The sequence below is a fragment of the Carcharodon carcharias genome, chromosome 21 (assembly GCF_017639515.1).
Source record: "Carcharodon carcharias isolate sCarCar2 chromosome 21, sCarCar2.pri, whole genome shotgun sequence".
Lineage (NCBI taxonomy): Eukaryota > Metazoa > Chordata > Chondrichthyes > Lamniformes > Lamnidae > Carcharodon > Carcharodon carcharias.
Window position 1 is genome coordinate 49890797 of NC_054487.1, and position 18851 is coordinate 49909647.

At 40.2% G+C, this 18851-nt stretch overlaps 1 protein-coding gene across 4 annotated transcripts in view; it reads left to right on the forward strand.

Annotated features, from left to right (window-relative positions):
• Positions 1 to 18851, forward strand: part of LOC121293377 (coiled-coil domain-containing protein 91-like) — a 188739-nt gene that overhangs the window by 122475 nt on the left and 47413 nt on the right. The window lies entirely within an intron of this gene.

An 18851-nucleotide genomic window follows, 5' to 3' on the forward strand; every position in this document is an offset into this window, starting at 1 on the left:
ATCTCTATAATCTCCTCCAACCACACATCCCATGCGAGATATTTGCATTCCTCTGGTTCTTTGAGCATTTATCAAACGTTTCACCATTGGTGGCCGAGCCTTCAGTTGCCTAGGCCCTATGCTCTGGAATATCCTCCTTACATCTCTCTGCCTCTCCACTTTGCTTTTCTCCTTTAATACATTCCCTAAAACCTACCTTTTAGCTTTTGGCCATCTGACCTAATATCTCCTTATGTGACTTGGCGCCGTATCTTGTTTTATAATGCTCCTGTGAAACACTTTGGGAAGTTTCATTACATTAATGGCAATATATAAATATAAGTTCTTGTTGTTATTGCTTCAAACACAGACACCTTGGTTTTTGTGTGAAGTTGAAGTGTCCTGAGTAATTAGTTCAGTGTGAGTTTGAGAAACTTAAGTTTTACTGCATCATTTATTGTTACTTTATGGTGCTCCTAATTCCTGCTGCTTTTTACATGTTGGATATTAAAGTAGTTTTATCACTTCCAGTGGCCAATAGTAGACTGATGTCAGACAGGCCCATTCGTATTTTCTGAATCAAGCTATTAAATCTACAAATTGCTACTGGTCTTGAAATGAAATTGCCCAGTGTTTCTTAACTCATAGGCTGGTCACACAGGTAATTTGCATTAAGTTGATATATTTCTCTCATCAAAGCAATATTAAGTCTGTATATAACTCCAGTTTAAGCTGATCATCTTGGCCTTCTGAAGGTAGACCTTTGTACAGCACCAGCTTTATATTAGCTAAAGTATAAGAAAGAAAGAGACAGAACTTGACCTCAGGATATTCGAAAGCGCTTCACAATCAATGAAATACTTTTGAAGTGTAACCACAATCTTCAGACTCGGAGGCAAGAGTGCTAATATTGGGGCAAGACTGACATCTGCTGCAGAGCAATAATTAGGAAAGCAAAATGTTTAAATTAAAATAAAGAAAATTTGAAAAAAAAAAAGTTTTAAAAAATTTGCAGTTTGTCTACTAGATCACTTTATTTTATCCACACCTTGCTCTTCCATTCTTAATGTTACTGTATAGAATTTTATGATCACAAGAGGAACAGCATTCTATAACATGTTTGTCCCATGCTGCCCTCAACCAGCAGTTTTGTAGTATAAAACGGTAACTAGAATGTGGTATTTAAAATTCCAGGACAATCCAGTCAATTGTATGGGAATTTTTCAAACATTGTGCAAACTGGTAGATACTGCTGATGGGTGAAATTTCTTGCTGGAAGTGCAAAAATTGGGGGAAAAAAAAGACTGACTTGCATTTATATAGCAATTTTAGTACTATACACTTTTCTGAAAATTGGGGCTGGATTATACACTGAAGGTGGGCTCCCCGCATCCCAGCGTACATGTCGGTGGTGGTGTTCCCATGCATCTGCTGCCCTTGTCCTTCTAGTGGTAATGGTCATGCGTTTGAAAGACGCTGTCAAAAGAGCATTGATGAATTGCTGCAGTGTATCTTGTAGATGATTCATGCTGCTGTCCCTATACTTTGGTGATGCATGGAGTGAATGTTTGAACTGGTGGATGGGGTTCCAATCAAGCAGGCTGCTTTGTCCTGGATAGTATCAAGCTTCTTAACTGTTGTTGAAGCTGCACTCATCCAGGAAAGTGGAGAGTATTCCTTCACACTCCTGATTTGTGTTTTGTAGGTGGTGGCAGGCTTTGGGGTGTCAGGAGATGAGCTGTCCTCCTCAGAATTCCTAGCCTCTGCCTGCTCATGTAGTCACAATATTTAAATGGCTGGTCCAGTTTAGTTTCTGGTCAATAGTAACTTCCAGCATGTTGATAGTGGGGGATTCAGTGTAGTAATGCCATTGAATGTCAAGGGGAGATGTTTGGATTCTCTCTTGTTGGAGATGGTTGTTGCATGGTACTTGTGTGGCAAAGTAGCCCACTTGATTGGGACCCCTTCCACAAACATTCACTCCCTCCACCAGACAAACAGTGGCAGCAATGTGTACCATCTACAAGATGCACTGCAGAAACCCACCAAGGCTCCTTAGGCAGCACCTTCCAAACCCACGACCGCTACTATCTAGAAGGGCAAGGGCAGCAGATACATGGGAATGCCACCACCTGGAAGTTCCCTTCCAAGCCACACTCCATCCTGACTTGGAAATATATTGCCATTCCTTCATTGTAGCTGGGTCAAAATCCTGGAGCTCCCTCCCTAACAGCACTGTGAGTGTACCTACACCACGTGGACTGCAGCAGTTCAAGAAAGCAGCTCACCACCACCTTCTCAAGGGCAATTAGGGGTGGGAAATAAATGCTGGCCTAGCCAGTGACGCCCACATCCCGTAAATGAATAAAAAAAAATGTTATTTGCCCAAGTCCTAATGTTGTCCGGGCCTTACTGCATATGGACATCTGAGGATTCGAGAATGATGTTGAATGTTGTGTAATTATCCACTCCTGACCTTATGATGGAAGGAAGGGACATGATCCTGAGGAACTCCTGCAGCGCTTTCCCAGGACTGGAATGATTGAGGTGCTGACTGGATGATTCAGGTGCTGAACAAGTTTTCTTAAATGCAGTGGAAATAGCAAATCATGTTTTAAAAAGAACAAACAACTATCAAAATAAGGACAACAATATTGGAAAATTAAGTGTTACCCAGTGGGCTGAACAGTTCAATAAATGGTATTAAGAAGTTGAGAAAGCTAATCATATTGTTCACTATTACATGATAGAAAAACTTTGGAGAGAAGTTCAATTCTCAAATTTGATTGAAGAACATTTGACTTTGTGGAAAGCAAAAAAAAAAGTGCATTAAGAGCACTTCTCATAGTGAAAGCATGCTGTGATGCACACCATTGCCTTGACCATGCTCGTGTTGGGGCATGATGGGGAATCACTGAGTGAGATACCAACAGTAGATGAAATTTAATATGGACAAGTGTGAACTAGTGCACATAGCAAAGAAAAATGGATGGCATGAACACCATGAATGGTGTTGAAACAGCTAACTATATGCATCCAAAGCAGAACAGCAATTTGTTGACTTTCAAATGAGAGGTTAGAACAAAGCCTATTTAACCACTTTTCTCCTCCAAAATGAATGTAGAATATCCGTTGGTATTATTTGAAGACAAATCCTCCTGCGGTCCTGGTCAACATTTACGACTCAGTCATCACTAAAATAGATCAATATCTCATTGTCATTTGTGAGCCCTTGTGTGCAAATTAGTTGCCTGAATTAAAATAATGGCTACACTTCAAAAAAATATGTAATTAACCCCTAAACATTTGGGGAAATCTTGTAGCCACAGTAGGTATTGCATAAAAACAAGTTATTAATGTTTCTGTTTGCCATTCTGGAATGCACACTCTCTTCTATCTGGAAATACATGGCAATTACAACACAGGAACTGTGTACAGATATCTGACTCTGACATTTCCTTCTGCACTCAAGTGTGGTGATTTTCACGCTGTGCCACTGACTCTACACGTGCACCACACCCCTCCACTGTGCTTTATCTGAGCTAGTGGAGTGTGGGCTAACATGATGTAATGCTGCCTCCTTGAACTTCCCTTCCTCCTCTTGATTCCAAGGGATGGTCTGGTCTTGGGGCGGTGAGGCAGTAGAGCTGGGACCTGTGTGAGACACAAAATGAGTTATTTAGATATAGCACTTCTCATAGTGAAAGCATGCTGCGATGCACACCATTGCCTTGACCATGCTTGTGTTGCCCTTATGATGCAGCCCCATTGTTGTGCTCCCTCTCATGCTAACGTCCCATTGAATTCAGCAAAGTAACAACATGACCTCCTTCATTATCAACATGTGCCAAGGTGATTTCGACACTATCTTTATCACCTGCTCACGGTGATTCACCATTACCAACAAGCAGCTGTTCAGTCATCCTGGCAATCTCCATAGCCATCTGTTCTATGGGACGGGTGTGTCTCAGTCAGGCTGATTCACCCCCAGTCTGGGTCATCTCCACGGTGTTCTTCGCCTTTTTGATTGCAACAACAGAATGAATTTATGTTAACCTGATATATAGTGCATGGAGAGATGTTGCTCTTGTATCTGTGTATCACTGCTCATTAACATGTGTTCTGTGCATCTCTTCATGAGCTGTGTACACATATAAGTCTCAATGCTGAAGCAGAGGTACCATGCACCTTAGCTGCAGCATGCAGATATGACTCTTACCTTGGAGGTGTGGGTGAGTCAAGCTGTGGAACGCAGCAGGTCATTGAACCTTTTTTTGCACTAAATTCATGAGCGCTGATGGCTGCAGCGATGAGTGCAGCAGGAGACTATTTGAATCCAGGTTGCTGTAGAGTCTTTATGGCGGCCAGGAGGGTGGAGGACTGGCCTCCTCTTCTGGATCTCTTCCACCAAAGCATGAAGGTCCTGGACAGAAAAGCATGGGGCATGACATTCTATCAATAAAAATGTCAGGTGAAAAGAGTCAAGAGCCATTCAGTTTACAATGCTCTCATTCACTTTTGTGTGCTTACACGCACTAACCATTTTGACCATATCACAGAATCATAGAATTTTAACAGTGCAGAAGGAGGCCATTCAGCCCATCATGTCTGCACCGGCTCTCCAAATGAGCATTGTGACCAAGTGCCTTTACAGGACCACAGAATTTTAACAATGCCAGGTAAGGTGTGGCGGAGAAACTGGCTCTGTGCAAATACTTGGCGCCATGAATATTGCAGCTGTGATTCCAAGGTAGCATGCTGTGCTTCGTGACCACTGACAGCCCTATTGATCTCTTTCCTCTTGGTCACGCTGTTATGCTGTGACAGTGTGCAGCTGAGGGACCTGGTCAGGGATCAACAGTGTGGACGGATCCTGATAGATGGGTGACAAGGGGGCAAGTGGATGGGATAACAAGCATGGCATTGTTCATCATTCATCCACCCATCTTCTACTCTCCCAGCAGGGGGAATCATGACAGGTGGGGAGCAAGATTTGGCAGGAAGCCAAAAATCAGTTTCCCGATGGTGGGAAATTAGTTTGGAATCTTGTTCTCGACTATCATGGCAGTTTGAAGGTGGGTTGAGTGTCTCCAGAGCTATGTCGGAGACCCCATTTACATCTCATGAATATTCATTAAAAGGCAAAAACACCAGAATCTTGATCCCCCTTCAAATTAAGCACCCCGCCAGTGGGAATTTAGAATGTTCACTTTCACAACTGTACATGAGTGGCATGCACCTGACAAGCTGGATTTCTTCCTGGAATTCTGAGGTCAGTCGACGCTGCTTTCTCCTTCCTTTCACACCATCACTGAGATATTGACTGCCTGTAGCACCAGGTGCACCAAGGCTGGGCACAGGGGAGGAGGAGAGACCGTGGCAGAACAGGGGAGGAGGGGTGGGATTAGTCCAGGAGCAGAGTGAATAGCTATCTGGGTGCCATTTAAATATGGTGTCCGGGCATTGGAGCCTATGAGGTAATGTTGGGGCAGGCCACGTCCTGCCTGTCCTGCCATGAGATTCGATGTGCTCCTCGTGGATACATAATTAATGAGCTGAACAGTGCAAAATCTTGCCCTGCTCTCCAGGAGAAGTCACCTGGACTTCTGCTGCTGCCACTGGACTTAATATACAGAACGGAAAATTCCACCCACTGAGTCTTGGCAACTAACTACATGCCTGCATAATGTGTGTACCAGGCAATGGTGGCCAGACGATGCCACCTCCGTGGCTGTGGTTTGAAATCCACTCCATGCTTTCAGTGGTTCAGTAGAGTACACTTTGATTAGGCCACAACAATGGCTATTCATAATAGGGAAAGCTCATGATGGGCCATCCGTTCCAGGGTCAGCTAAGAGCTGGACAACATTTGTAGCTTGAACCATCACCTGACAAGCCAATGATGTCTCCTCCGAGGCACAGGGACTTCACTGTCAACCAACTACTTCTCAAAATGTTCTTTCAGAAGTTCATGAGTCACCCTGCCCAGCCATTACTTTTGGGGTCATCTGTCTGACCTTTATTGTAGTCCTCCCCATGGACCGAAAATCTGAGTTCGGGCAAACATTTTTAAAGGTCAGGATTGTGAAGCCAGGCATCCTTCCACCTCTGTACACTGGACACCGGAGTGAAAATCTGGACCTGGGTGTTGGTTAGGGAGGAGGCAGACATCCGTAATGTTGCATTCTGTAAATAAATTTAGTATTAAGTAAAAGCTTGGTGCCTGGTTTGCGACTTCACCTGGCTATCAAAAATTCAACATAGCACCTCATTCTTGACCTCTCAATTACGTTCAGTCTGCTTCCGTTTACGCTGTTGGATCCCCTCATAATTTTAAATACTTGTATTATATTGATGCGCAATCTGCATTTTCCTGATGAAAATAGGCACAATTTTCAAGTCTTTTTTGTGCTTCCTCATACCAGCCAGCACCCTAGTGAACCTGCGTTGTACCCTCTAAAGCCTCAATATTTTTAGTACTGTGTGGAGTTCAATACTGCACACAGTAGTTTGGTCCTGATAAGGTTTTACAGAGGCTTATCATCTTCTTTTGGCACTTCTGTTCTATTTCTCTGGAAATAAAACCTTGAGTTGTTGGATTTTTTTTTTTGCAGCCTTATCACCCTGGGATGCTGCCTTTAATGCTCTATAAACTCGTACCCCCAAGCCTCTACACAGCACCAAACCTATTTTCATTTAGAATATAATTATTTTTTGTGCCATAATACCTCACCTAATTTAACTGACATTAAATTCTATCTGCCCAATGTTCCATTTTAACATTGTTCCAAAGCAAGTTCCTTTGGTCTTCTAAAGAACTAAATGCTCAGTTTTGATATCATCTGCAGATTTCCACTCAGTTCTTCCTCTATCCAAATCTTTTATGTACATCATGAACAGAATTTGCTCCAACTGAACCCTGAGGGACACTACTAACCACTTCAAACTCCTCTAGGAAAATTGCCTCTAGCTGATTCTCTTTTTCTTTTCCAGCTAATTTTTTATCCTGTTTTCTATGTTATTGTAATTCCATATTTTTAAAATACCTAATAGTCTCCCATGTAATACCATATCAAAGGATTTCCTAAAGTCCATGTACACTACACCCAGTGTAATCATTGTAGAGTTATACCTCACTTAAATCTGTAGAGAATATATACAAGTTGGAAAGAGGTTTAGAAAATACTCAAGATGTGGTGGAATTTTTTTTTCATTCATCAGCTAGGCCAGCATTTATTGCCCATCCCTAATTGCCTGTGTTTTTAAGAGTCTCCCACATTGCTGTGGGTCTGGAGGCAGACTTCCTTCCCTAAAGGACATTAGTGAACCAGATGGGTTTCAGGGTCATCATTGGATTCAAATTCCACCATCTGCTCGTGGCGGGATTCGAACCCAAGTCCCCAGAGCATTACCCTGGGTTTCTGGATTACTAGTCCAGTGACAATACCACTATGCCATCACCCCCCCATTGTTATATTAAACTAACTAATTAAACTAACTAAATCCATGCTGCCTACCAGCACAGTATCCTGATAAGCTTCGTAGTGCTTTTCCATCTAAGACCGCTCATTAAGACATTATTGTCAACATTATCTAAATTGTGTGGGAGAATGCAGGTCTCCAATGATATGTCTACCCCTGCAGTCTCATTAATGAGCTAGGCTTGTTGGACAGTCATTAACACTGCTCCAGAGTACTGTACCTGCTTGACTTGGATGTCAGATTGACTAAGTTTGCCACAGGCAATTGACTCAATTTTAATCATGCATCATTTGACCTCTTAGCTTTGAACTAAATTGACTGAAAATAAGCCTATTTAATTTTATGACCCACCCACTAGTAGGACAATCGCGAATTAATTAGACAACTAACTAGCATTGGTTTGAGTTGTCAGTTGATGCGTCATTGTCCTGAGTAGATCTTTCCATCAGGCTGAAGACATTGCATAAGGAAATTGAAGCTTGGCAGAACAGCTGCTTTAAGCTTATTTGGGCACTGGATATGAGACCATATGCTAATATGGCCAAGATCTGGTGCATCTTATGATTGGACTACAGAGAGGAAAGCCATTGCTGAAGCTCTACCTCCAACTTTTGAATTATCATTTAGTGGACTATGTCATGTGCTCCCTCTGTAGAATACCACCAATCGAGTTAGTGATGAATGCTGCTCATCATGTCACTTGTGAACAGCTGCTGATATTAGAAAAAGAACATTAGAGTACATGGACAGGTTAGGATGTGTGACCCAAATGGGAGTTCTTATACAAACACACCAAGTATAAGGAACAAATTGAATAAATTGCAGGCGCAAATTCAACCTTAAGTGTGCAACTTTATAATAATTACTGAGACATGGCCGCAAGATAATCAGAGCTGGGGATTGACTACAGGTTATAAGGTCTACAGGAAAGGTAGGGAAACTGGTAGAAGGAGAAGAGAAGTTTTAGTAGCTAAAGATGAAATTAATGATAAGCAAGGAAACAGCAAGAAATAAGCAGGCACTGGAGACATTATGGGTGGAGTTAAGACACTAAAAAAGAATTGTAGGAATTGTTATAGGCCCCCAGTGAAAGTTATGAAGTGGCAAAATGAATAAATGTAGAAATTAGACAAGCATGTAGTAAAGGCAGACTGGTTTAATTGGGAATTTTAACCTTTTTTCTTTATTCTTTCCTGGGATGTGGGCATCACAGGCAAAGCCAGCATTTATTGCTCATCCCTAATTACCCTTGAACTGTAACAGTTTAGAGGACAGTCAAGCGTCAATCACATTGCTGTTGGTCTGGAGTCACATGTAGGCCAGGCGGAGTAAGGACTGCAGATTTCCTTCCTTAAAGGGCATCAGTGTACCAGATGGGTCTTTATGACAGTCAGTTATAGTTTCATGGTCACTATTACTGAGATTAGCTTTATATTCCAGACTTAATTGAATTTAAATTCCACCAGCTGCTGTGGTGGGATTTGAACCTGTGTCCCCAGGACATTAGCCTGGGCCTCTGGCTTACATTAACACTGCCACCATCCCCCCCTATTTTATGTAGAAAGTGATAAGCAGACCAGCACATTTCAGAAAGGTAGTGAATTTCTTGAGCATGTTCAGGATAGTTTTCTGCAACTCTGTCCTGGAACCAACAGGGAGGGATGCAAATTAGATTTAATAATGAATAATGAGCCAGATTTATTTAGAGCCTAACAGCTTTATCTAATAAAAATCATAATCAATTTCAAAATACTTAAAAGGGGAATGCTTGAAAGTGAGAACATTACAGATGCCCTAACTATGATCTTTCAACATTCTCTGAATTCAGGAACCATTCTTTTAGATTGGATAATTGCACATCACTCCACTATTTAAGGAAGTTAAGAGAGGGGAAACTATTGAATTATAGTTCAGTTAGCTTCACATCTGTTGTTGGGAAATTACTGGAATCTATAATTAAAGAAAGACTGACTGAACACCGTCAAAAATTTCACCTGGTCAGAAAGCCAGCATGGATCTGACTGAATTTTTGTTGAGGTGACTAAAGTAATGGACAGGGGGTTGTCTACAGATGGGATGTATATGGACTTCCAGAAGGCATTCAATTAAGAGGCTGTTACGTAAAATTGCAGCTCATGGAATTATAGATAAGTTATTGACCTGCTTACAAAATTAATTAGGCAGCAGGAAACAGAACAGGGATAATGGACAGGTGCTCTTATTCGTAGGATGTGACTAATGATACCCCATAGAAATCTATGTTGGGGCCTAAACTATTCACCTTATATATTAATGACTTAGATGATGAAATAGTGAATCACATGCCAAATTTGCCAGTTGCCTTTGTAAGCAGTGTAGATGGGACTAAAAAAAGACAAAACAATGTTAATGGATTAACTGAGCAAAACTGTGACAAATGGATGAAAATGTAAAGTCATCCACTTTGGACCTAGAAAAGATAAAACGAGGTACTTTCTAAATATTGAAAAGCCTGACTCAGTAGAGGTCCAAAGGGACTTGGTGCTACACAGATATTAAAATGTCCTGAACAGGTACATAAAATAATCAAAAAGACTAAGGAAATGCTGGCCTTTGTATCTAGAGGGCTTGGAAATCATGCTACAGTTATCCAAAGCCCTGCTTAAATAACACCTGGAGTACTGTGAGCAGTTGTGGGCATCACACCTTAGAAAGAATAATATTGGTCTTGGAGGGAATGCAGCATAGATTTGTTAGAATGGCACCTGGACTCCAAAGGTTAAATTGCGAGAAGAGATTGCACAAATTAGTGTTGTATTCCCTAGAGTTTAAAAGGTTAAGGGTACAGATGGGGTAAATAGTGGGAGACTATTTCCAGTTGTCTAGGAGTAGGAGACATAACCAAAAAAATTGGAGCCAGACCTTTCAGGAGTGAAGTTAGGAAATGCTTCTACAAGCAAAGGGTGGTAGTTTGGAATTCTCCTCCGCAAGGGACAGTTGATGCTTGATCAGTTGTTAATTTTATGCCTGTGATTGATAGATTTTTGTTAACCAAAGTTATTGAGGGATCGAAGGCAAACATGTATATGGAGTTAGATCAAAGATCTATGTGGTGGAACAGATTCAAGGGGTTAAGTGACCTACTGCTGTACTTATCATATCTGTCGCTACCAATGGTTCAAATACATGTTTATCAGTAACCCATTTGAAACTGTGGTAACTGTAGCAGAGTTATGATCTATCTGAGGGCAGGTCCCCTGCACATTTTTCCAAGTGTTACAGTCTTGCACTTTGCTCACAGGAGCCTCCCATTTACAATTTCAATGTGTCTATCATAATTATCCTTTTTCTTGCTCTTGGTCTACATCCCTCTAATTTTCCTTCAATCACCTCCTTCAGCAAGCTCTCACCCATTAGAATATGACCAGTTCAACCTTGTTGCCTTTTCATGATGATATTCACTAATATATTCCCTCCTTCACCACCTGAGAACTTCATTGCTCGTGTTCTCTCCAACTGACCCACTCCATCCTTCTCCAGAACCATATTTCATAATTTTCTAATCTTTGAGTATTAATTTGAGAATTATCAAAATTGTATAAGAAGATGTACATTAAGGGAGAATGGCCAGAAGACTTTTTGAGGAGCACCATGGGCCAATTGGAGAAGGAGGCAAACATTATGAAATGTGAAGAGTATCAAATCACAATTTTGATTACACACGCTTCGAATATAATGTTAAAACTCCCGGCAAATAAATTGGAAACCAAAGCAAACTATTACTGTGATCAATTCAGATTTGGGAACAGTTGTGGAACTAGAGAGGCTGTAGCAGTGATGAGAGTGTTAAGTGAAAGAAGCATAAAGGTGAACTGGTAAAAGCTGTTGAAATTGCTGGAGTGCATTGGAGTTCACTGGAGAGCTGAATGATTGCAGCTCTGTTTGTGGGACAGACTGCAATAATCAGGACAGTATTTGGTGCAACTGATCCTGGTGTAATCGGGTGTGTGGTGAGAAAGAATGTTAACCAACACCATTTTGATTCAATAGATGTTGTTTGTATGTTAAAGAAGCATGATGCATACTAGGCATGCAGGTGAAAGAAATCGTTTTGCTGTTGGTACCTGGGTTTCCGTCAAATTGTTATTGCAAAGGAAAAACGGGAGATTTGCATTTATGTAGTGCCTTTCACAATCACCAGACATCTCAAAGCACTTTATAGCCAATGAAGTACTTTTTGAAGTGTAGCCACTGTTGTAATGTAGAAAACGATGCAATTGTTAAATAAATCCCACTATCTTTGTCGGTTTTTCCTTCTGCTACCAAGGCAAAAGAACTCATGGTTGTGCTGCTAAACTTATTGAGGCAGTTCAGTGCATCTGCACCTTTGCTTGCATCTCCAGAAAAGATTATGTCATGATATATGTACGATGCATCGTGCTGGCTTATCATCTGTTACCTGTCCCGCTGCTTCATTTTTTTTAATCAAGAGGAAAGAACTATTTATATTTTTTGCATGCGCTGCCATTTACAGAAGACTGAATCTCCATTTTCCAAATCATTCACCAGTGGTTTACATGAAGCATGGTAGTGTGTGATTTTAACATCAGGTTCCCAAATGACATAATATAAGAGTGCTTATGGGGAGCAGGGAACTCTAGCTGTGTGCAGTGCTTCCAGCTAATTAGCCAATTGATTGCCCATTGATCCAGCTGCCTCTACCCTTGTTTTAAACTCGAAAGAGTTACCCTTGTTTTAAGCCACTAATTTTCATATTACAGTTGACTGAACAGTTGCCAGATCAACTATGATATTCTACTGGCACAGATTCAAAATAGTATATATTTTCCCTTTGCTCTTGCTTAGTGAAAATTATTAATTATTGTCTAATGGTCAGTGGTCATGCTAAGCATTATATAAATGCAAGGCTTTCTTTTAAAATTAGACAGGGGTTTCTTTCAGAAAGGAAAATCAAAACACACGTCTTGTGGATAAACACAAACTATCCAATCTCACTTTTTGGACTCAAGGCAACAGTGCACAAAATGTGTGTTATGGCATTCTTGTAATTTGCAGCATCTGCTCAAAAGGACTAGAAAATCAATTTTTTAATACAATTACTATTTCTCATTGATTATTTATCTTGGCCAGCCTGTTGTAATGCGCATGACACTGTTGTGTGTATGCACCATATTTGTGTGGCTCAGCAAAAAGCCTCATTACAATGAGAATAATAAAATACTGGCCTTTTTTGTTTTTAGATGAACAGTTAGCATCTCTATTGACTGGAAAAATACAATCAATCCTTTTTCACTGCGTACATCTTTTACAGTTGACCTAGCACTAAATGAACATTTTTACCAAACAATTCCCTCCACCAAAGGCACAATTTGGACAATATAAGAGCAACTATTCCTTCTAAGTTTTCAAGGTGTACGATTGTACTCAAATGGTAATTGGGTGTGTTGCATTGAATTTGTAGTCTTCTCTAATTATCCAATTACTTAAATAACTAATTTATATTCAAAGTGGTGTATATTTAGGGAATAAAGTATATATAGTTGCACCTTGGTATTTTGTTTTTAATTAGCAGTTAATATTTTAGTCCATTACAAACTTTGTACTTTACATCCATAAAATTCCAGAAGAATTTTTCCATACTTCAATGATTTAAAGATAAAAGATCTGCCTACATTTAGAGGAAAAGTCTGGTATGGTTTACTGGAAATAGTAAAACCAAATAAATGGTTCTCTGGAGTGTTTTGCAGACTCTAAATGTTAGAATGTGTTATGATGGAGATTGTATTGACAGCTGCTGCTCCACATGTGTTTAACTTGGAAGTACCATCTAAATACAACCTGTGTTATACAGTGCAACTGTTAAGGACATTTTTAGTTGGATTTATTAAACAAAGCTGAAAGAATAAATAGTTACTTGACTTTGTCTTTTTGGTAAGTTTTTTTTTTGTACAATTGCTTTGAGATTATTGCAATATATAGTGCTTATGAGGGAAAAAGCCATAAACCATGTTTTAATTGCTCTCCTTTTCCAGGGTCCCTCAGATTTTTGTCTCTTTATGTCAAAGTTTCTTAATAAACAGCAGGTTAATGAGAATGTTGTCACCATTTTATAAACCAGTGAATTCAGGCTGCCGAATGGATAGAAAAGGCTGCAGTATTACACAGAATTTGAGTTAATATTTTTGAAGGCGATAGCTTTTTAAATATAAACTTTCAGTCCTGAATAACCTGTGCAACATAATGGACCTCAAATTGACTTAAAAACATAAATCCAAAAAGTTAAATTACTTTGTTCATTTGGGTGAAGCAGAAGTTGCTGAAATGTAAGGACTGTTTAGATTGTCTAAATGTTGGCATTCACAGGATACTATGCAAAAAATTCATTATAAAATTAGTATGTATTTAATGTATGGACTCATCGATGACTCAACACAGCTTTGTTAAAAGCAAATTGGGTTTTCAAAATTTGGTAAAGTTCTTTCTAGAAATGTCTGCATCGATAAAAGTAAATGCGGTAGATGTAGCATATATTGATTTTAAGGAAAATAAAAATACCTGGAAAAACTCAGCAGGTCTGACAGCATCTGCAGAGAGGAACACAGATAATGTTTTGAGTCTGTATGACTCTTCAACAGAACTAAGGAAAAATAGAAAAGAAGTGAAATATAAGCTGGTTTAAGGGGGGGTGGGACAGGTAGAGCTGGATATCCAGTGATAGGTGGAGATAGCCAAAAGATGCCATAGATAAGAGGACAAAGAGGTGTTGAAGGTGGTGATATTATCTAAGGAATGTGATAATAGGTGACATTAAGGGTGGAAAGCAGGACAAACAAGGTACAGATAGCCCTAGTGGGGGTGGGGTCGGGGGGGAAGGGATCAAAATAGGCTAAAAGGTAGAGATAAAACAATGAAACAATGGATGGAATACATTTAAAAATAATGGAAATAGGTGGGAAAAGAAAAATGTATATAAATTATTGGAAAAAAGGGTGTGGGGATGGAGGAGAGAGTTCATGATCTAAAATTGTTGAACTCAATATTCAATAGTCCGGAAGGCTGTAAAGTACCTAGTCGGAAGATGAGGTGCTGTTCCTCCAGTTTGCGTTGAGCTGCAATGGAACAATGCAGCAGGTCAAGGACATGTGGTCATGAGAGCAGGGTGGAGTGTTGAAATGGCAAGCGACAGGGAGTTCTAGGTCATGCTTGCGGACAGACTGAAGGTGTTCGTATATTCATATGTACGATTGTAAAAATAGAAGCATTGAGTACAAAAGCAGTGAAATTCTGCTGAACCTTTATAATGGTTAGGTCCCAGCTAGAGAATTACTGCAGTTCTGGCCATCATCCTTTAGGAAGGATCTGAGGGTCCTTTAGAGGGTGCAGAAGAGATTTACCAGAATGGTTCCAGGGATAGGGAATTTTACTTACAAGGTTAAGTTGGAAAGGCTGGGTTGTTCTCCTTAGAGCAAAGGAGATTAATGGGAGATCTGAGAGAGTTATACAAGATTATGACAAGCTTGGATAAGGTAGACAAGGAAAAACTATTCCCATTAGCTGATGGCATAAGAACTAAGGGACACAAATTTAAGATCTTAAGAAGTGGTAAAATGAAGAACTTTTTTACACAGTGAGTGGTAATAAACTGGAACTCGCTGCTCACGAGCATGATGCAAGCAAAAACTTTGAAATCAAGCTGTAGAGTGGGATTGACTGGATTGCTCCATAGAAAGCTGGCATAGATTCAATGGACAGAACGGCCTCCTCTGTGCCATGAATGATGCTATGGCCCATATTTTTGCTAAGTTGTAGAGACTCCGCGGAGCTTCCAAAATGGTGGGTGGGATCTGGATGCAGAAGTCCTGCCTTCATTTCTGATCAGCTCCTCTTTTTCCAATAAGGGAAGGGGAGCAGGGTCTAATTGACACGAGGGAAACCTGAACTCAGCAGGGCCATTTGAACTCAGTTCTGAGTTCAACCATTTTGGTTGTAGCAAAGGTCCTCACCCACAGTGTGAGAGTCATAAATTTATGAAATAAATGGAAAGGTTCATGAAGATTGGATAAGGTCTGTATAACTGTCAGGATGTGAAGTTATTTAAATCTCCAGCCCTTTAAAAATGAAAAAAAGGCTACAGGTATCTGTGACGGATTTTTTTTTAAAAAAAACTGCGTTCTAGCAATTATAATAGCAGTTTGTTGACATTTCCCTAAGGACTCTTTATGAATTACCACAAACTATAATTGTCTCAGCATGGGTGTTCTAAGTTCAGTTTGATTGGCAGCTCAAAGAAGTCTTTAAAGGATTAGCTGCCTTTGATGTGGGGTTATGAAAAGAAGTCTTTTTTTTTAATAACAGATTAACCACTGAGATGTAAAAGCTTTGAATTGGCTTCCATGAATGGGATCTTTTTAATATAGTGAAGGCTTTATTACAATTTCTGACCTTTATTTCATCTCAACATGGTTTCTGGGGCCTGCCCATTGTGAACACTGGGTGAGTTGGCATGGAGGGTGTACGGGCCAAGGGTGGTGGGTGGGTTGGCTTAAGTTGGCATAGGAGCTATAAGGAGCCATGGGGGTGGCTGGGGGGGCGTGAGTTGGTATGGAGGGTATAAGGGGCATGGAGGTGGCATAGGGAATGGGTTGGGAGATGATGGTTTGTGAGTGTTGAGGAATAGAGGGGCTAAAATTTAACAAAACAACAGGGACATAGTCCCAGAGAACCAAGGCGGGCCTTCTAACCACTTGCCTCAGCACTTGGCTGTCCCGTGGATGCCTCTGAGCTGTTTCTGGGGGCGGCAGGCCTGACTCTGTCCTGCACCCGCCCTCCCGGTGCGAATATTGAATCTGATGGGACACCTTCTTAAGGTTAAGGTGCCGATTTGGGAAATTTCCTGATTCTAGCAACCTGCCTCAGTAGTGAAAATGTGGCCCTTTGACTACTTATGACAAATGTGAGAAGCGCTGTAAAAGTCATCAGGAAACAGGTTCGTGAAATGGGCAAATGGTATCAGTTGCAATGTACTTTGCACACTGTGGTCGTACATTTTAGGTGAAAAAAGACAGATAGATGGGAGTATATAGTTAATGTAAGGACACTTAATAGTGTGAATGAAAAGAGGCACATAGGGACACTTTATCTGTACACGTTATAAGTAGACATCAGTCTACTGTAGTAATACAGCATTAACAGGCAGTTTATTCCTTAGTAACAAAATGACTATGAAATTATTTTTGGGCACTCAGTTGGCAGACTTTGTTTTGCTCAGTTTTAATTATAATTTAAATGAACAAAAAAAATTCTTTTGTTTTGGAATAATTGTCTAGTATTGCAGCAGATTCACCAAGGGCTTATACTCATTTTGAACATTCGACCATCTTGTCAATGCCTGTCCTATCATCTATTTTGATGGTGCAAATTTTATTCTATTTTGCAAATCTTCAATACAATCTACTCAATGCAGAAGTAGTTACAGGTCTAAAGGCAAAATATTACTGCATGAAAATCTGAGTAAGAAGGGCCCTTTATATCTGCTATCTCAGGCACCCTTTCAATATACATGTTTCACTGAGCCTCCATCTCTTGTTCTCCAGGAATCAACTGCCTGGTATCATAGTAGCACCATCAAACTCACCACTGCACACCCCCGCCTCCCCCAAACCCAGCCTCTTGTTAGTCACAACCTTTTCCTAAGTTAGAGCTTCCACCCCCATCATCATGTAACAGAAATCTGTTTTTTGTGATAAATCTACAGGTTCTGCATTCTAAGCAGCAGGTGGCAGCTTATTCCACAAGCCAACAATCTTCCTTAAGAGGTTTGCTCTTATTTTAATTTCACTTTCCACTCCATCCTTTTAAAATCCTGCCCTCTCCCAATTACTTTTATCTGCTCTGCTGCTACGCTTTTTCTTGGTGGGAGATCTGGCTTTGGTGAGAGGTTGACAACGAGACTGAAGAGGAAAGCAAGGGAGGTGGGGGAAAAAGGAGAAAATCACAGAATAATCCGAGTTTCCTTTTAACTTTTTCAGATTCCTTTTATGGTACTTTTACTTAGCTTTCTAGATTTCTTGTCAAAGTGTTAACCTGCCTAAGAATAGGTAGACAACTTAATACATTACTTCTGTTAATAATGCTGTTGAATTGTCAGTTTAGGGCTATGTGCAGATTGCCTGGAGTGACCATCCAAAAACAGAGGGGGTGTGTGTGTGTTTGTCAGAGTTCTGGAACAGCCACACGCCATGTCAAAGTACTTACAATCTTACCTGAACCTTGTTACGCTATAAATACAATCATATGCTGGCACATAATGAAAAGGAAACTACTTAAAAATATTTTCTGCTTTCTCAAGCGATAAGATAAGTGCTAATGCTCAGCTCTAATGTGAAATTTTTATATAATACATTGTATAAATTTGAGCTTCGTGCAGACTTTTATAGCTTGTGCTTCAGGGAATGTAGCTTGTCTGCCATCCAACCTAAAGCCTATAGGAGAGACCTTCATATTGTCCTAACCATAACGTTAAAAAAGTAAAAAATCAGGATGATTAATGGCCCTTTGAAGCTGAACTTTCTGCTTTAACTCCCCTTTCATGAATTCAATTTTATTTTTGCATCTTGGTGTTCATTAACACCATAATTTCTTGTATTTTTACAGTGCAAGCAGGTTTGAAGGAGGCAATTAAGTCCATAAATTTGTTGAACTATGTTAAAGCTGGAATATGTAATAAATATTAATTGTATTTTCATATATTCATTAAACATGTTTAAAATGAGAAGAACCCTACTAAATATATTCTATTCAAAAGGTAGTGGGATGCTATTAGTCCTTGCAACCGGCAGTCAGAAAGTTGACTGAATCCCACCAACCGAAATTTTTATTTGTGCTTGTGGGTTGGGCGCTCTGCTGCTTGCCCAAAGTTGACAGAATTCTTCTTTAAATATGCAGGTTGGAGTAACTGGCATTATTGGGTCCTTATCACAATTTGAGCTACAGCCTGAGGGGGACAAATTATGCAGTTTTCCTGCCTGGCTGAAGAGAGCCTGGACTGCCAGAAATATGAAGAGTCCCAAGTATTTTTCGCTTTACTTTATGGAACTGGGAAGAACAGGAGTGTTCCTCCAAGCCCCACAAAGAAAATTACGTGCCCCTTCCTACATGACCCACCCAGAACTCTCACACACCTACTGCCAGATTTTCTGGAGGTTGTTAGATGCTTCCCATCCACCTTCTTGCCTGGGATGGTGTGGAAATTGGTCTGGCAATGTGTTAATGATGCCCAGGAGTGTGTTTGGAATCCATTCAGAGTTAAAATCAGTAATTGCATCTTCTGAATAACAATTTTTAATGTAATTTAAGGGAATCATTTATTGCTTTATATCAGAAAGATCACG